The sequence below is a fragment of the Anser brachyrhynchus genome, assembly GCF_964034855.1.
Source record: "Anser brachyrhynchus genome assembly, chromosome: 12".
Classification (NCBI taxonomy): Eukaryota; Metazoa; Chordata; class Aves; order Anseriformes; family Anatidae; genus Anser; species Anser brachyrhynchus.
In genome coordinates this window covers 16643529-16661278 of record NC_137707.1, presented here as the reverse complement: position 1 = coordinate 16661278, position 17750 = coordinate 16643529, and the positions used below count along the sequence as shown (strand labels likewise).

Here is a 17750-nt window from a genome sequence, read left to right as displayed (position 1 = left end):
AGAGTTATTGCCCAGACATCCACTGCTACAGTAGCAGCATTTGGGAGGTCTAGAGGGTTAGCAATCTGCACAACTAAGTGTAAAAACCCATTAAAACATTAGCACAAGCAAGTGACCAATTCCACAAACCTGCTGTTCAGAGCTTCTAAAATTGTTGTAATGTATTTTGCATAGTACCTTATCTAGCTAAGCTTATTTGTGACTCCAGTTGCTCCATTATTTAAAATTATTAGATGTTCACGAGCTGTAGTTATTAATATAAGCAGCCACATCAAACATACTCTTTGTAGTTTGGAGGTAGCATTCCTAAGCAGCCTGATACCCCCACCAGATGAAAGGCCTTAAGTAGGAATAAAAAGTAACCTAAGCCAATTCTATTGCAAATTTGAGTCCAGCTGAGATCTTACACCAACTGCAAAACTGTGAACCAAGGCTTTAAATATGGGAATCACTTAAAGACTCATTAAAAATAACTATCAAGATGACAAATTCACAAATTAATTCCAAGACCAATGAGTACCTTAACATTCAGTTTTGTCAAGTGGAAGATTTTGTTTTGCATTTGTAAGCTAGAGCAGCAGTATTCAACCCAATTTATTCCAAGTCAAGCAGCTTGTGTATTGAAGGGGTCAACCTATACAGCTGTAAATAAGCATGTTCAAACCCAACAATGACACTCGTTAAAAATATTATGATACACATAGGTTAAACAGACATTAGACATTTAAAATGCTGTTGGTTCAGCACGTTCATGAAAGAGCTACAGGTTAACAGCCCATGTCAACACAATCAACAATACCCTTCCAAGTAGTGGGTTATTTTCTTTTATCCCTTTGCAAATAGCTGCTTAGTCTCTCCTTTCTGTTATTTAACTTATCCAATCCTATCTTCTGTCCACTGCTACCTTTTTCCTCACCAAACATTACGCCGTGCTTTGGCCAGTGTACCTAAGTTCATAACCACCAAGCTCTGCTCTTGTTCTTTCATGCCCAGAAGCTCCAGCTGTCCATAAGAATTATGCCCACTGCTTTTGAATCCTTACAACACAATTATATACACCACTATATAGAAATAAGATTCTTTAGGAGTTGAAGGTGCCAAGATCCAGAGTAGGTACAGCAGAATTTTGTAACTAAGCTATTGAAAAACTGAACAGAAGTAAATTTAGAAGAATAAAAAGCAGCACAGAATACTTCTCTGTGCCTTCTTTTATATTTGAGAGTCCATTCAACTCTGTGCAACAATAAGTTTGATATTATCCAACTGGTGTTGTTGGTTGCTATTGACATAGTCAATATGACTGTTGACATAGGCACCGTACTTATTAAATCATTTTCTTGAAGCTTAAGAAACAAAACTGTTCTAAACACAGCAGTTCCAAGCCCTGCAAGTATCCCATTCTCGACTCCGAACAAATGTTCTATGTGTGCTAGCATCTGCCTGGCAGGATACGGCCAACAGCAAAGACAGCCTGGCCCAAGACCACTCGAGTCAGAAAGAGCAAAGGCAACAAGTAGGTCAGAGCACCAAACAGTACCATTTTAAAGCAATCTAATCATACAGTTTTCTTCTCTAACAGCATCTAAGCATATATCAGAAAGTTTCAAAGAAAAATGCCCCAAGATTACAAAACACATTTGTCTGTATCGCAGGTAAAGAGCCTCCTCCCTCCTTTAAGCGGCTGGTGTTCCCCTCCTCCCCTTTCACGCTGAGTTCTGCCCTACAATAACAGAGAGGCTTCTTGTTTAATTCAAGTTATTCCTAGTTCCATCTTGAAACAGCCCAGTTTGGGACAGGCCTGAACAGGGGCAGGGCACAACGCTACCATGGGGCAAGCAGCTGCAGCAGGGCTTTGGGGTCTAGAGCATAAGCCCCTATTTCCAACTTTGCAAAGTGGGCTTCTGATCTGGAATTCAGGCTCCAGTCCTCATATAACTGACTGTTAAGAGTAGCCACCTAGCAGGCCTTCACGAGGAGCCAGGTACTTGGGCTAGTCAGATCATACTTTGCCAAGTCAGATCATACCAGTTGGACTGCCTACCTTTACAAATTCACCGTAACACACTGACGTAGTTAAGTACTCACCACATGGGATAACATCAAATCTGGTGGGTCACACACACTTACCCTAGACAACGGTTACCAATTTTTTTTTAAAAGGACTCAACATGGCACACAGCAAGAGGTATCTGGTTTTGATGGCACAATTACCTTGACTTGAAGACAATTGCTCACTCCCTATTTCACAACTGCACTGTAACATCCCTACAGCTCAGTCTGAACTGCCAGAACTCAGTAATTGTCACTAGGATATCAAGTTCTCATTGTTTTAAGAAGTCTCCTTTTTTGATATGTCCATCAGAGCACTGAATAAAAAGCAAATTTATATTCTTCAGTTAAAACCTATTCTGGAGATCATAAATTTATTTTACCTTAGTTGTCAGAAGGCTTTTCTTAATCTGCTGAAAGACTCTACACTGTTTATTCATTTCCTCTGTAACCCTTTTTCTCACTATTTAAATGACTTCATTAGCTTTTATAATTCCCCTCCTCCCAGCTTGAGTCATAATCCTGTAGTGTGTATGCTTCTCAAAAAGAAATAAAAATATATATATATAAGTACAGCTTTTCCCCAGCAGATTCTTACGACTCCATTAGCTATTCACGTAATTCGGCTCTGAATATGCCTTGCCTATTCAGCAATATATGCTTTTCCATAACACAGCTCACGAGTTTCTGTACTAATCAGTAGGAAACAATTTCAGATCTGAAAGTCACTATGGAAAATTGGAAAAACACCTTGTTAAAACACATTTCTTCAGCAGGCGGTCCCTAAAAAAACAGCCATTTGTTGGGTTGCCTGTCTTCCGTATTTCCACTGAGAAAAATCATTCTAGACCGAAAGTTTAAAGTTTCTTTAAATTCAACAAATGCATGGACTATAGGTAACCAATACAAAAAAAAAAAAAAAAGTCTCTCCCTTAAAGTTCAAACACTGTTTAAGCAGTTATGTATTGATAACTTCAGTATTAGACCCTATACTTTCATTTTGCTTTAAGGGACAGGATTAAATACACCCCCACAAAAAGCAGTTTGCAGAATTAGGAGCAATTCACCCACATCTAATCATTTTTTCATGAGTCAGGCCTTGAGGCAAAAGAAAGCTATCAAGTGTAACGACAAACATGTTCTTACTGCTGTTTGCCATACTTATTGGACATAATAAACTTGATATGCTGGAGGCTATAATTAATCTCTACTAAGTGAACACTCCTCTTATGATGATTTGTCTACTGAGCTGTCAAATAACACTTAAGGCTTTGATAAGTAAATAAATTAGTTCATTACAGTCCCTCTTCTTCTTTAAATGAGCTCATAGATTATTACGTAGCTCTCCTTACCTCAGTCATCAGCAGCTATGATTCTTGGACCCAAAAGTTAACACAGACACTCCATTTCAAAGTTCTACACTCAACTTTCTCCATTACTTCCACTAACTTCAATTTCAGGTTGTGTTTAAAAAGAGTTTGCAATTTTTAGTGCTAAGAACTTGGTTTTAAAATGAATGAGTCTAGACAGTAACAATATTATTTGCCTTCTGTTGCTAGACCTCAGAGCAATGCTTACATCTCACAAGAACGTGCACAAAAGTAAAGTTGCAGTGCCCTCTTGTGAGCAGTCAAATCTCATTTTTGCAGAAGCACTTTCAGCAGTGATATGGTGAGGGGGATGCAGCATTAATGCTACAAACTGAGCCCAAGTAGAAGCATTACGCTTTTTAACTAGTTACCTCCATATATATAGACACACACAAAGTTCTCCTGCGTCTAGCATACCTGAAACCAGTGAAGATGTTTGTATAAAAAGTTAAATAATATTTAAAATCCATTGAACTTAAGAAACAGGGGAACAGATTCATTCATTTATTCCTTCATAACTTCGAAATATGAAAAAATCGATACCAATTTCTTGGAGCCGTTATTACTGACCACAATGTTGTCTTATTAAATACCACCATAAAAAAAAAAAAAAAAAAAAAAAAAAAAAAAAAAAACATGAGCACGTACACGCACATATGCGAGAAACTTTCCCTACAATTTAAGCATTAGGTAACAAGCGATGAGGTACTGGAGGTTATGGCAACTATTGGTGGAAGTTTAAAATAAAAAGGGGGGGGGAGGGGGGAGTTTGTAGTAAGGAGTGATAAAGCAATAAAGCAGTTGAACAAACAAGCCAGTACAGCCAAAATGCAATCCTAATTCCTAGATGGCTGTGGGGAAACCATTAGAAGATGGCAATTAAAGTCTGTGCAGACAAGGGAAGGCTAGTCAAATAGAACAAAGATCTCATTCACAGCACACTACAGTTAGAAGTTCCTGAAGGTCAGCGCTCTGTCATCCCAAAATCCAATTTTTATTATGCATCTTTATGAAATACAAGTACAAATATCTGGATATTCAGTTTTGTGGCATCAGTCACAAACTAGACCAGTGACAGAAGGATCAGAAACAGTACCTCACAACTGCTATTACCTAGGACCCGCACATTAGAATTAACTTTCTGAAATGCAACAGTCTTTGCCAATATGTATTTTGTTAGAAAATGCAAATTTTGTTTCCTTTGCACAGAGCTGGTTTACTGTACACAGCAATAGTCAACAATTCAATAAAGACAATCACTGCTATGTTTAACCTCCACAATGTTTCCCTACAGTTTCTCGAGGTAATATTTTAAAAGACCTTTAAGCTTAATTTTGCCATATTCTTGCACGTCATGACTAGTAGTTTCACAGAAATTAAGCTTAACATGAGAAACACAAGCCAAAACATTCTAAAGTTCTTAAAAGTTCATCTTACCACATCAACTAATCACTTCTAAGCTGATATTAAATATTTGATTTCAGCCTAGAGAGTCAAGGTCCAAAGGAGCTTTGTTTGTTCAGGCGCAGATCCAAAGAATCATTTTAACTGAATTTAGGTACATGGGTCCAAATTGCTGCAAAACCCCAGCGAAACGAAAGCACTCTTCAGTGACTTCCTAAAACCTCTGGCAGCCACATCTCTGTTCTACCTTCAGCTCCCCCTTGGAGGGTTTCAGCACTGCAAATGGGGAGAACTGCTGCTGCCTGCTTGCATTGCTCTTACAGCACGCTGGGATCACTAGGCATTGCCGAAATCCCCGGGATCAAATGACTGCTGAATCCCACACAGCCTACCCTGAATTTGTCCTCAAGAGAAGAGATGTAAAACTTTCTGTTTGCAAGGTGCACCCTCAGTTACTTGTTCCATACTGAAAATTGCAGGGCAGGCTCAGCAGAGCCGCTGCTGATTTGCACCACACAAACCAACGTGGTCTCTGGTCTAGATAGGATGATTTCTGCAGGGTGTATGTTTCAGGTGCTCAACTGCACAGCTCACAGGACTCAGCAATATTAGCAGTTACTCCATGATACCTCAACAGCTGACAGGACGATGATTTGTCTTGTGACAAGCTAAATGGTACCAATGAAGTTCACACAGTACCAGATTTATTTTACAGATAACTTGAACATCAAATCTTGTGTCTAACATATACCAGGCCAAGTTCACTTCAAAGATACAATGCATACACAAAAAAAAGTACAAACTGCTTGTTAAAAGTTGTCTAAGACCAGGTGAGTTTCACCCCAAGGTTACAAATACAGAGCTACAAAGAACACATTCTCACTTTCAGTTTCACGATTACTTCAGTATTACCTCAGAGCAAGTTTGAGGACTTACCCAAAGTCAACACTGACAAGAGACTGAATCACCACTTCATTTTAAGTTTTACCAAAAAACCTATGACAAGCCACGTTCCTATTGTCAGGCAGCAGAACAATCGGCTTGGCATGTTACATCATCTGGATTTATAAAACAGATGCCTGAACACGTTGAAGATTGCACAGGAGGTTTCTGAATACGTTCTAGGGATCTGAGGTTAGAAAGCAAGCTTCGAGAAAGAAAGCTCCTGTCAGTCACACAGTCTGTCCAGGTCTCTCAATGGCAGCCCTGTCTTCGAGCAAATCAGCCTGTCCTGCTCACTTTGGCATCTTCCAACATAGGTGTTAAACAGAACTAGTTCCACCATGGATCCCTGGAGTATTTTACTCATTACCAGCATTTGTGCTGAGTACTAAGGACTCCACACCTGATCATCCAGACAGTTTTTATTTTCTTAAAGTCCAAAAAAAAAGACAAAAAAACTATTTTTTTGTCCATGCAGAGCATAAAATCCTTAGGCATGAGTATTGCAGGAGATAGTACAAAAAGCCTTGCTAAAGGTAAGATAAATGACATCCACTAGTAATTTTACCTTAAAAAGAATGCTTTATAGCCTATAAGATTAGAAGCTCTTGCTTACCAGTAAAAAGACATCTTTAACTTCATTAGCAGCTAAAACACAGCTTCAGAAGAAAATGGGCTTCTAACAGCTACACAGCTATCTACACAACCATCACAAGAGGGCAGCAGAAGCTTTCTACACTTAGAAAGTTTAGCCATGTGGCTGCTTTGAGCACCAGCTCATGCAGCCCAGTCAGGCTCTGCTGTTTGAAGTCCCATCAGACAGATGAAAGCCTCACACAAAACTGAGGTATCATATCCAAATTCTTCCAACACCTGTCTGTGGCGGTAGAGCTTTGCATACACAATTCAGTTCCCAGAGTTTATTTCACTGGCTTAGTATTACAGAAAAAAAAAAGAAAAGGAAATGGAGATAAAGAGTAACAGAGTTATTATTAACAGTTCAGTGGTTGTTACAGTACACTTCATATAGAAAGAAGAATAAATAGCATTTTATACCAGAAGATTGCATTAAAACTTAATGTTTTAGGAGTTTACTTCATATGCCACTCACAACTGATGACACTAATATGAATTTCTTTTACAGAGCACATATGGGGCTCAACGTTCAGAGGTGCCTAAGAAAAGCCAGTACACGGATTGCACCAGTACTCCTGAGATAGTGTGTTTCAAGGCAAGTTTGCAGGGGGCCACAATACTAACAATTGGTTTTACAACTAGTTTTAGACCACAACAGCAGTCCCGAAGCTAGAACCCTAGTAAGGTTAGTGGAGCTACACAGGAAAGTGCCACAAGTCTATCAGCAGTAGTGCGTAGCTACCCTAAAGCAGTAACCCTATTTATAGGGTAACCGTTCCAGATGATAGTTTTGTTACTCCTTCAAGAGAGTTGCTTCCCTACAGCAGTCCCTGAATACAGCAGCTGACAAGGTAGTAACTTACTCTCACACCTTGTTTTGTGCACTCAAGCTACTTGAAGAGCTGTCTAAGTCTCCTTTTTAAGTAGTCTGAAGTGTTTCCCTAACCAATACTCAAAATGAGATAAAGCTCTACACTGGCACTGACCTGTCTTCCCACTCCTTCCCAATCTTTCATCAGAAGCCTCAAGTCCTTAAGATGTTATCTGATTTTCCTATAGTATGAGCTTACTGTTTTCACGTAAGAGAATCAAAAACCCTCACCAGGGAGTAGAAGCTACCACTAAACCTCTGCCCACCTCTAAAAAGAAAACCCTGTGGCTATAACCATTGAAGTAGTTTTCCCAGTAGATTTTGATAGATTTTCGTGTCTTATAACACCTGACAACAACTCTGCTTTTTTTACTATCAAATTAAGATTACTACTACCAGGGCAATAGGCAAAAGAGAACAGAAGCAAAAACAAACAAAATACCTATTTTAGTAGGAGGCCCGCTATCTGTCATCTCATAGATGATCATATCATCTCCAGAAAAGTGTTTTATTAAAAAAAAAAAAACACTGTACCCCATAGCTAGACTTCAAATCCCTTATATACTATTTTTGTTTCTTTTCATTCAGTAAGTTTAAAGCCAGCCCACAGACAACAAACGTGAGTCTTAGAGTAAGACACTCCTAATAAAGAATCTTCAAGGGCATAAGATTTCAAACAAAATACTACACTTACTTTAAATCCTGCAGTCAAATATCAGGTAATACCATATCCATTCAAATTTTGGTAACATAAAGAAACAGAAAATCAAGCATGAAAACAAGAAAATACAACAATAATAATAAATTTTTGTTACTACATTTGTTCTCAACAACTGGTCTACTAACATGATTTTAAATACGGCTATTTTCAGATCACTGTAGCCACTTCCAAGATACTTCTAGACTTATGCATCTCTAACACGTTTCTACTTTAATAAAATCTCCTTACTTGCTATTTCTAAAGTGATTATCTTTACTTTCTTTCTCTTGAAGACCCCTCCCCATTTGACTCCTCTATTGAAAAAAAGCAGTAAGGCTTCAGCGCGGTCTTATGTAGCGCAATGAGAGACAGATGACCCTCAGTCCTGTGCTCCACCTGGTCATCAAAACCTCCAGTTCTGTTCTTGAATGGGCTACCTTCTTCCTAACACAAATGCTTAGCAGTGGTTCTTTACTGCAGTTCTTGTTTAGACATGATCTTTGCAGACTACACTTTAAACCCTGTCTCAAAAATCTCATCTCAGCACCCAGACTCAGAAATTATCCTCAGTCTGTCAAGAGATGAGCGGTTCTCTCAAAAGGGAGCACAGCAAACGGTTAAAAAAAAAAAAAGCCTACAAAATTGGTAACTACCAACAATTCCCTAAAAAAAAAAAAACAAACTTTTTTTCAGTTTCTTACTAAAAACGTGACTTAGTCAAAAATACTTTTTCAGTAAGTTCAGATTCTCAAATGTTCTCCTCTTATACTGCCTATTTCATGGCAGACTTCATTTTAGTACTACAATTATGGTTTTATCAGCTAACAGTGTACTCGTGTCTGTCATTGTGGCAAGCGGAGAACCAAACTACAGATGTAGGTGTTTGAGAAACAGCAGTGGAAGCAGCATTCTGATATCCTAACTGCAGGGTTACTTAATTTACATCAGTAGTTTCCAACTGCCCAGCAAACTTCTAGGATATATCACTCAGAATAAAATAGTTTGGGTGCCAAGAGGTTTCCATGTTACAAAATAGGTTGCTTGCAAATATAAACAGCAATCAGATTTTTATTTGTGGTTATTTATGACAATATTCCATCTCTTTTTGATCCTTGGATGCAATTGTTCCCCCACACACAGTCAAAAGAATTAAACTGTGCTAACCTAAAAAGATTTATAACCATAGCCTGGTTTACATCTGCCTCTGCAAGGCCATGAGAGAAACCATCTGCCTCTACGCACTCACTTTGCATCTGCAGTGTTTCACATCTGCAGGTGTGGAGCACAGCTCCTCTTTGCAGGAGCTCCCGTATATATTTCAGATCAAATGTGTTTACAAACTGCCAGCCAACAACACAACAAAACAAAGTGGACCTCCCCAACTTGAACCGTATGGGAACCTATGACTGTAAATATGTTCAGAGGTAAAATAACATGAGCTTACCCTCACCCTGTAGATTTGTTAACGGCTCCAAAAGTAATCTGAAAGTGTTCCCTTCCACATTCGTGCAGCGTGTTGTAAAGGCAGCGCACCAAGCAGCCACGAGACATCAACCAAGGCCCAGTCTGCGTGGCACGGCAAGTCTTCACCTGCATCACAGATTCCTACCAGGCTTCTAGAAAGTGTCGACAGAGACATATGAAGAGTTGCTCTAATAGCTGCAATCTGTGCAGGCAGCTGCTCTTTGCTTTCCCAAGTCCCACAGAGTGGCTACAGAGAAGGATCAAAGCAGTCACTGTGGCAACAATGGAATCTCAGCAGCTGATTCAGTGCCTGCAGACCTCATTCCAGTCCTGACCTCAATACCCCTACAGCAGCTTCCATGGATAATCAAAGGACAGGAAACCAGGCAAGTGCAGCAATCAATTTCCTCTGTTGTTTTTTTCTTGGAAAATTTTATCCCACACCCAGACAGGATAAAAGATGAGTGTTCCGTAAAGTGTGGGACTTCTCCCTCTACAGCCTACGATGTGTTACAAGACATGCGAGTGGTAGGTCCCAAGGCAGAATGAACTGCTGGAGTTCTGTGGGAATCCAGAACACAAACATGCGTGTGCTCTAACTGCTGTAGGTAGGACATCCATAAATAAAGGAGGGGAGACACACCGTATTCTTCCTCCCTTATCAAAGCCAACATTTTAGAAGTGTCATCTGTATGGACTGTTAGATCAAAGCATTGCAACTAGCTTGTGAAGGAACAGTGGTGGTGAGAAAACAAAGATCTCACAAAATGTATAAAACTGGCTAAAATTATGATTGTTTGAAATACTAGTAGCCTTTTTGGATGGTGATATAAAGTGACAGAAGTTTAGAGAAATTGAAAGAAAACATTTAGCACTGTGCAAAACTTTTGTGACAGTGATCCCCAGAACTGATGATATGTTTAAGAAAATGAAGCCCCAAACAAAAATCTACATTTAACTCTGCACATTTAAACAGTCTGATTTTTTTCCTTTTGTCTAAATTCTAAGAGATTCATGAGATTCAATTTTCTTTTTCAGCAACAGAATGATCAGTCCCATGATCCCGTTTTCAGTCATTCATGTGATTTATCATTCTAACCCTGTGTTTTCAACTTATAACATTACCATTCAAAGTATCTACACCTAAAAGCCCTTCACGCTGTTATAATTGCATTGATAGCTTTATTAAGGATGCACTACGATTGGCTGACTAATTGTACTAAAAGGATAAAGGTTGCCTTTCTTTTGAAGAAATACTTCTTCAGAGAGAACAGAAAAGTAGAGGTATATGTGCTTTCTTTTCAAAACCATGAGGACATAAAAAAAAATAAACACCAAACAACAGGCACGTTTATTTTTTGAAGTTATCTTCTATTGTTCATCAGAGAAAACATACAGAAGAAAAACCTATAGGGCTGGCTAAAAGAAGAGAGCTTCTAAGAGAACCTCAGCATAACTGTTAAAAGCAGTCTTACTGAACAGTCTGAAAGAAAAAAAAATATAAAGCTTTAGCAATGAAGGAAGGAGAGGAAGGGAAATAGCATATTAGAAAGCTGAAACTGTTAAATAAATTGCTTAAGGGTTTGTGTTTTGAAGTAATGGAGAATAAGAGCCTATCTTATGCTTCTATCAATATAAGCTTATTTGAACTGTTTAGAGATCCTAAAATCCATGTATTACAACATGTAGTTATGTATCTGAACTACGTAAGAAATCTGATACTGGCTGTAACGACAAAAACTTTTTAGAAGACATATAAGCAACAGGTTGCAGAGAACTAGAAGTACATCTCTAGTTCTCTTCGGCAAGCTGCAGAAGATGCTGAAGGATATTTCTCCTATCCCTATACGCGTAGTCCAAATAGTCTTCCTAGGCATCATGCTGACGGGAGGGTAACTCTGGGAATCCTCTCACGCTCCTTTGCATCTTACTTCAGTCCTCAGGTGAACCAATCTTTCTTGCTGAGGCCTCTTCAGGAAGAGTTGCATAACCGCTCACCTGAAGAGCTTTTTCTCTCTCTGCTGCTCCTGATAAAGCAGCAGGTGAGCCCCCTCAGTGATTCCTGCCTGCCCTGCAGGTGAGCACCCCTTCCAGCTGCCTGCAGGGAAAGGGCCCTGGCTGGAAATAAGCCTGTAACGACTCCTGCCCAAGACTTGTTGAAAGTCTTGTTATGAATGCTCAGCGTCTTGTGAGCTACTTCTCGATTTTGACCTTCAAATCACTATTTGACATGTAAAGTACTTTGTTTTGTATGACTGACACAAACGTAATGTAAAAGCAGAGGGGAAGGTTGACGAGCCCCACGTGCTGTGGTGGCACGCTCGAGGAACCCACTGTGGAAAAATGGCTTTTTGCGGTGTGTCCGAGGCCATGGCAGCCCTGCCTGTATTTATTTATCTCTGGAGGGCTGTAGCTCTCCTGGGGCTGCCACGCCACGAGCGGGGCCAACGACCCGCACTCCCCTCGCACGGCCCCTCCCTCGGCTGCCCTCACAGCGCAGGCGGGAACCGCCACTCACGGCCCCGACCCCCCCCCTCCTCTGAGGGCGCTGCCCCGCACCGCCCCCTCAGGGCTCAGCCGGGAGCGCCCCGGGACTCCCCATCCCCGGTTCCTCCCCCCCCGGAGCCGCCAGGGCCTGCCCTCAGCCGGCGCCTCCCGAGTAAACGCGCCGGGGATTGGCCGCTGCGCACCGAGGGGGCCATGTTGGCTGGCCCGGCCCCGCCGCCCGCGCTCCATTTTATCCCCTCCTTCCCCCCCCCCGCCACCTCCCCTCAGCGAGGGCCGGGGGCAGGAAACCCGCCCCCCGGGCCCCGCCCCGCGCGCTGGCCCCGCCCCCTTTTCCTCCCACCCGCGGGTCCCCTCAGCCCCGCGCCGCCGCCGCCGCCGCTCCCGCTCCCCCCCTCCCCTCCCGCCGTGTCAGCGCGCGGCGGCCCCCGCGCGCCGCGGCCAATCAGCGCGGGGCTGAGAAATATGCAAATGAGCCCCCCGGCCCGGCCCCGCGGGCTCGCTGGGGCCGGTGGGGTCGCGGCGGCGAGCGGCTGAAACTTCGGCACGGCCCGGCACGGCCCGGCGCGGCCCCGGCAGCCGGCCCGCCCCCGGTAAGCGCCCGCGGGAGCCCGGGGAGGGGGGCGTGGGGCCCACGGGAAGCCGCCGCCGCCGCCGCCGGGCTGCGCGTGCCCGAGGCCGGCCCGGTGGGGAGCTGTCAGGCGCGGGGCATCCCCTCCCGTGCCGCCCCGCTCCCCCGCAGCCGCCCGTGCGTGCCGCCTGCCGGGCAGCGGGGGAGGCTCCGGGCGCCGCCGCCGCGGCGTAATGGCGAACCCGGCGGTGAGTACGTGCGAGAGGGGCCGGGCTGCGCCCCGCCGAGCAGGCCGCGCTCCGGGCGCACCGGCTGGCCCCGGCCCCGGTGGCGGCCCCTCCTTCCTCCTCCTGCCGCCGCCGGGAGGCTCGGCGCGGCCTGCTCCCCGCCCGGGCTCTGCCCGCCGCCGCGACCTGCTTCCGCCCCTCGCCCGGCACGGCCCGGCCCGGCCCGGGGCCGCTCGGCTCGCAGCCGCCGCCGGGAGGAAGGGGGAGGCCGGGCCCGGCCGAGCGGCCGCTGCCGGGGGGGGGCCCAGGGATGCGGTCCCCGCAAAGTTTGGAGGGGGGAATGGGGCCTTGCCCCGGGCCCTGGGCGCTGCCAGGTGAGGGGAGGGGGAAGGGGGCGCTGCCCTCCTCGGGGAGGGCGAGGACGGGGCTGGATGCGCCTCGTCCCCCCAGTGAGGGGGAGGAAGGTGAGGGGAGGGTCGCGCCCCACCTTGTCGTGGGGCTGCGGGCAGGGAGGGGATGTGGCACCCTCCCGGGTGGGCAGCGGGGCTGGCCCCGCTCTCTCCCCGCCCAGGTGGGCAGAGTAGGGAGGAAATGAAATGACTTCCCAGGCAGGGGAAGACGAAGGAAAAAAAGGAGGCGACTATGGCAGCCCCCTGGCCTGGATCCACGGCAGCAGGTGGTGTGGGAGTGGGGAAGGGGACGTGGAAGGGAAGGCTGGGTACCTGGGGAGGACGGCGATGGGCTCTGCTGGGCTGGGGATCGCTGCTGTGAGGGCAACCCGAGGCTCGTGGCCACAGGTTCCTGCTGCATGGGTGGGAGCTGAGAAAAGAGCCTGCGAGAGCACAAGGTTGGCATCTATTGGCTGGTGTTTCCCAGGTAGCAAGCTGACTTCCTTGTGGGATGACAAGGTGAGGGTTTTGAGGCTAGCTCAGTACTGCGTATCGCATTGGGTGAATTGGTGGCGTGCATCATTTCCCACTAAAGGGGAGACATCACGCTATTTCTTACTGAAGCATAAAGCGGTGAAATGTGAAAACCTCATCGTTCCCTCTTTGCACACATGTTTGTGGGCAGGGATACGAAGCAGGTGAGGATAGCAGGCTTCCCTCACTTGGCTGTGTAGCTTTGACATGAAGGTTGATGCATGCACTTTCAGTTCTCAAGAAATATTTTGCACTCCTCACTGTCTTCGTATAAGTGCCATAAATCTTTAGCAACTACAAACTTCCTTCAGTTCGTGAAAGTTATTCAACTTCAGCAGTGTGAGGAAATAGAGGTTGGTCTTCCTGCCTTATGCAGAAGAAATCTGAACCCTTTAGCAGCATTATGCATACTCACGGGGGACAAAATAGCAATCTGCGTCCATAGGGAAGGTTTTTAGTTCTCCTTGTGTGTCTTTTCTGAGACTGCGAGAAGTAGCCATGAAAAGTAAGTCGCCTCTCAGGAAGATTAGGCCCATCAAGTGTGAGACCTTTCTGCATCTCTTTAAAGCCGTGTCATTTGACACCATCAAGCTCCTATTTGGTAGGTGTGAGGTAAAATCATTCTTTCACTTATATTTGCATACGAATGATTATATGGTTAGCATTCAAGGCAGAATGTTAACATTCAGTCATCTTTGAGAAATACCTGGGTTTTTACCTGGCTCCGAGTTTTGATGTCTTGGTACATAGATCAACTTTTTGCTAGTTTCTTCCATAGGATAAATATTTTTAAATTAATAACTATTCCTTTCATATACTTTGTTAACTATTAAAGAATGAGTGGCAGCAGTTAATATCTTTTGGTTTTATCTACTAACAGAGTTTCTACCACCTCCCGTTTATACTTTTTTCTTTCAGGCTTAATAATGACTTTTTCATTGTTCTTGCATCTGGCAGATGGGACTTGCAAAGCACCATGGACTTAAATATGCAGTTTTTGTCATCCGAAGAGCGAAAATTAATATACATGGCCTCAAAAGTTAACCAATGCAGGGAACTGTGTGCCAGGCGAGGGCACACACAGAAATTGGTGGGAAATAGAGTGGACTACAAGCCTGAGGTATCGGTAGCTGCCTGATTACAACCCATTGTGAACCCTCTAACCTTACAGTAAATGTGAGGTAGCTTTCTCTTTTTAATGAGAAAGAGGGGGGCAAACTGCCTCAATTTACTGTGCCTTTATAGTATGATAAGGACAGGCACATAGGTAGTTACAATGCCTCTGCTGGTTTACTTTGTGCTTACTGGTTTGTGTTTAACCAGGTAGTCTCGTTTGTAAGAATTTATGCTGCTCTTCATGATGAAGGTGTGTTAACTCCTCTCCCTCAGATTAAAGCTGTTCTTTTTACTGGAGGAAGAACTGGGATTTTAAGCCCCATAATTTTTCAAGGATTTTGAGGGATCTCAGCACCTACTCAGAGCTGCTGGTGCTAAATGCTCCTGAAGATTCCTCCAAGGGTTCAGTCATGGAGAAATGTTGATGAAGGCAGTGTTGTTTTTAAAAACTATTTTTAGTGATGTTATCTAAGTGATGTATGACATGAGCCAGTACCAGGAGACTTCAGAAGCCCTAAAACAGACATTGTTCATTTGTTTCCCTGTATAAAGAGAGAGAAAAGTTAGCGATGCAGGTGGATTAAAACAAAAACATCCACATGACGCTTTAAAATTACCTTGTTTGTGCAACCCATAAAGTAAATAGATGCACTTCTGTTCGTCTTAAAGGGCTAGTTGTAAGATTTTTTTGTGTATCTCACAAACTTATAATACTAAGATTTAAGTGTATTAATCCTTCAGACACTTCAGAAGTGAAGGTAAGCTGGACAATTATACATGCATTTTATGGGTCTGAATTCCTTACAATGCAGTTTCCTTTTCTTTTTTTTTCCTTGATATCAGTCTTGTAGATAATAGCCTGGTGTTCAGACACTGCTTTCTTTCTTGGATACTGTTCATGCAGTTTAGGATGAGGAGAAGTTGGATCTGATGGAGTCAAGTGGCGTGAGCCTACGCATTTTGGGATTGCAGTATTAGACTTCTTTCTACCGCTGTTGTTAACTAAGGTGTCAGTCAACTTTGGGCCCTAGGTTCTTAAATTGATCAGTTGAAGTGTTTTTCTGGGTTTAACTGATATCTGGTAACTTTCACACTCAGTTTCTTTTCTAACCAAACTAGTTTGGCAGATACGTTGTATTCTGCTCAGCTGTCTTTATTTGTCCTTTCCTATAGCCTCTCCTATCAAACAGTGTGCTTAATGAGCACCTAGAAATCTCCCACTCCCAGGCTTATCTTATGTGCTCTAATTCCGTTTTCTAGTGCTCTTCCTGTAGCTGGTGTCAGGAATGCAATGTTAATGCGTACGTGTAAATGGGGGATGGAGAAACCAGTTGTCTCTTAAGCCAAACATTCAAGAATTGATAGTTAGCATTACTGGAAATATTTTAGGATGTTATTGGAAGTAATAATATCCTAAATATCCTCTTTCCCATTCAGCAATATAAACTATCGTGCTAAGGTTTAATTCTTTTGGCCGTACAACAACCACCAGAAATGGTTTGCAGCTCTTTCTTTGGATGAAGGAATAGCAGGATTCTCTGATTCTTTTTTTTTTCCATCTAATCAATCCATAAACACGAGAAAGAGCTGGCCAGATGTCAAAAAGGCTGAACAGAAGACTTTCCTACTTACAAGGGTGTGAGGAGAGGTCTTTTTTAAGCAGTTTTTTGTTTTCTTTTAAGTATTGCATGACAAAGTATGATGTGGTTTGCGATGACCAAGTTTTCGAGGAACTGCAGAGTTCAAAACTTGTGAAAGATCAGCTTTAAATCAAACACTTTTTAAATGGTGTGGTTAGTAAAGCTATAGCTCAACTTCAGAAACTTTTAGCATCTCAGTAACACTTTCAAAATGCATGTGTAGTAGTATTCAGATGGATACACAGATACCTTTAGAGAACCAGCTTTAGTGCTGAAGTGAAAGGCTACTCTTGGGTTGAGTTCTCCTTTAGTGCTGCCTTTGCTTTGTTACTAAGCTGCTAGAAACAAGCTACAAGAAAAGGCAGTTCTTTTAACTCAGAATTCAGCAGAAGTATTGATAGGATGTGACATCTGTCAATGAGCCAATGATCTTCAACTTTAACTTCAACTTTACTCTTAGGATTTACCGAGAAGTCAAGCATTCATGTCTTTAGACCACTAGTAAATGCATGTTACTTTTTTTTTTAAAGAAAATAACTGTTTTCTTAAGGTAAATATTTTTGTTTTCATCCTAAGTCAGCAGTTAAAGTTTGCAGCCAGATGGAAAAATTTCCTATCATTTTTTTCTGAAGACAAATAATATTCCTTGACTTTGTTCTTTATCTGAGTCGTATTAAGAAAATTTAATAACTGGTTACCAAATGGTTCCCTTCTGCAATGTCTTATTGGGCATTTTTCCTTGTGTTGCATGAGCAGTATTAGAAAGCTCAGTCGTGTTCTGGTCACTAAAATTGAGGGAGTTTTCCACAATTTATTCTGCAACTGTCTTTTATAGAGCAAATTCTTTTATGACATTTGGTCCTTAACAACTCAACAAAGAAAATGTTAAGTTTCATAGCGTTTAGGTCTGTGTAGTGGTATGAAATTTGCCTCTGATACTCCATTTTTTAGAGGGAATCTGAGAAGTAAATTTGACGTTTTTGTTTTCCCTTATCTTGTAGTGAAGCCACTGCAGTTGTTGGCTTCCACCACCATTTCCACGTGTTAGGGAAGAGGTCGGGCCTGATTCCATGGGGCACCGTGCTGCTGGTTTCAGCATCCAGGTTTTGGAAGTATATTTTTTGCTGTTTTGCAGAAGGTAGGCTAAAATCTAGGTTCAGAGCCAGAATTTCAGGGAAGTTTTTAAGAATTAACGCTTGGTTACCCTTGAGAGACAGATGTGTATTGTCCCATTTCAGCAGGGGAAGTGTTTTAGAAGTCTGTGTTGTCAGATGCTTGTGGCAAAGTATTGGTGTTACAGCAGGAGCCTGGATTCTCTGGCCATCTATTGTA

The 17750-nt window shown here is 43.0% G+C and overlaps 1 protein-coding gene and 1 long non-coding RNA gene across 12 annotated transcripts in view; one reads left to right on the top strand and one right to left on the bottom strand.

Annotated features, from left to right (window-relative positions):
- The window catches only part of LOC308176298, a 121181-nt gene extending 109047 nt beyond the window's left edge, over positions 1-12134 (bottom strand). For both annotated transcript variants that reach the window (XR_013938213.1, XR_013938214.1), the window contains exon 1: positions 9417-12134. This is a non-coding gene — a long non-coding RNA (uncharacterized lncRNA). The remainder of the gene's footprint in view (positions 1-9416) is intronic.
- Positions 12135-12260: 126 nt separating this feature from the next.
- Positions 12261-17750, top strand: part of CHD9 (chromodomain helicase DNA binding protein 9) — a 94353-nt gene continuing 88863 nt past the window's right edge. For 7 of the 10 annotated variants that reach the window (XM_080551863.1, XM_080551860.1, XM_080551864.1 and 4 more), the window contains exon 1: positions 12261-12534. The gene's annotated coding sequence lies outside the window, so the exon portion shown is untranslated. Of the gene's footprint in view, positions 12535-12626; positions 12761-17750 lie in introns of those variants that run through there. The other 3 variants (XM_080551859.1, XM_080551858.1, XM_080551857.1) reach the window with 3 other exon arrangements.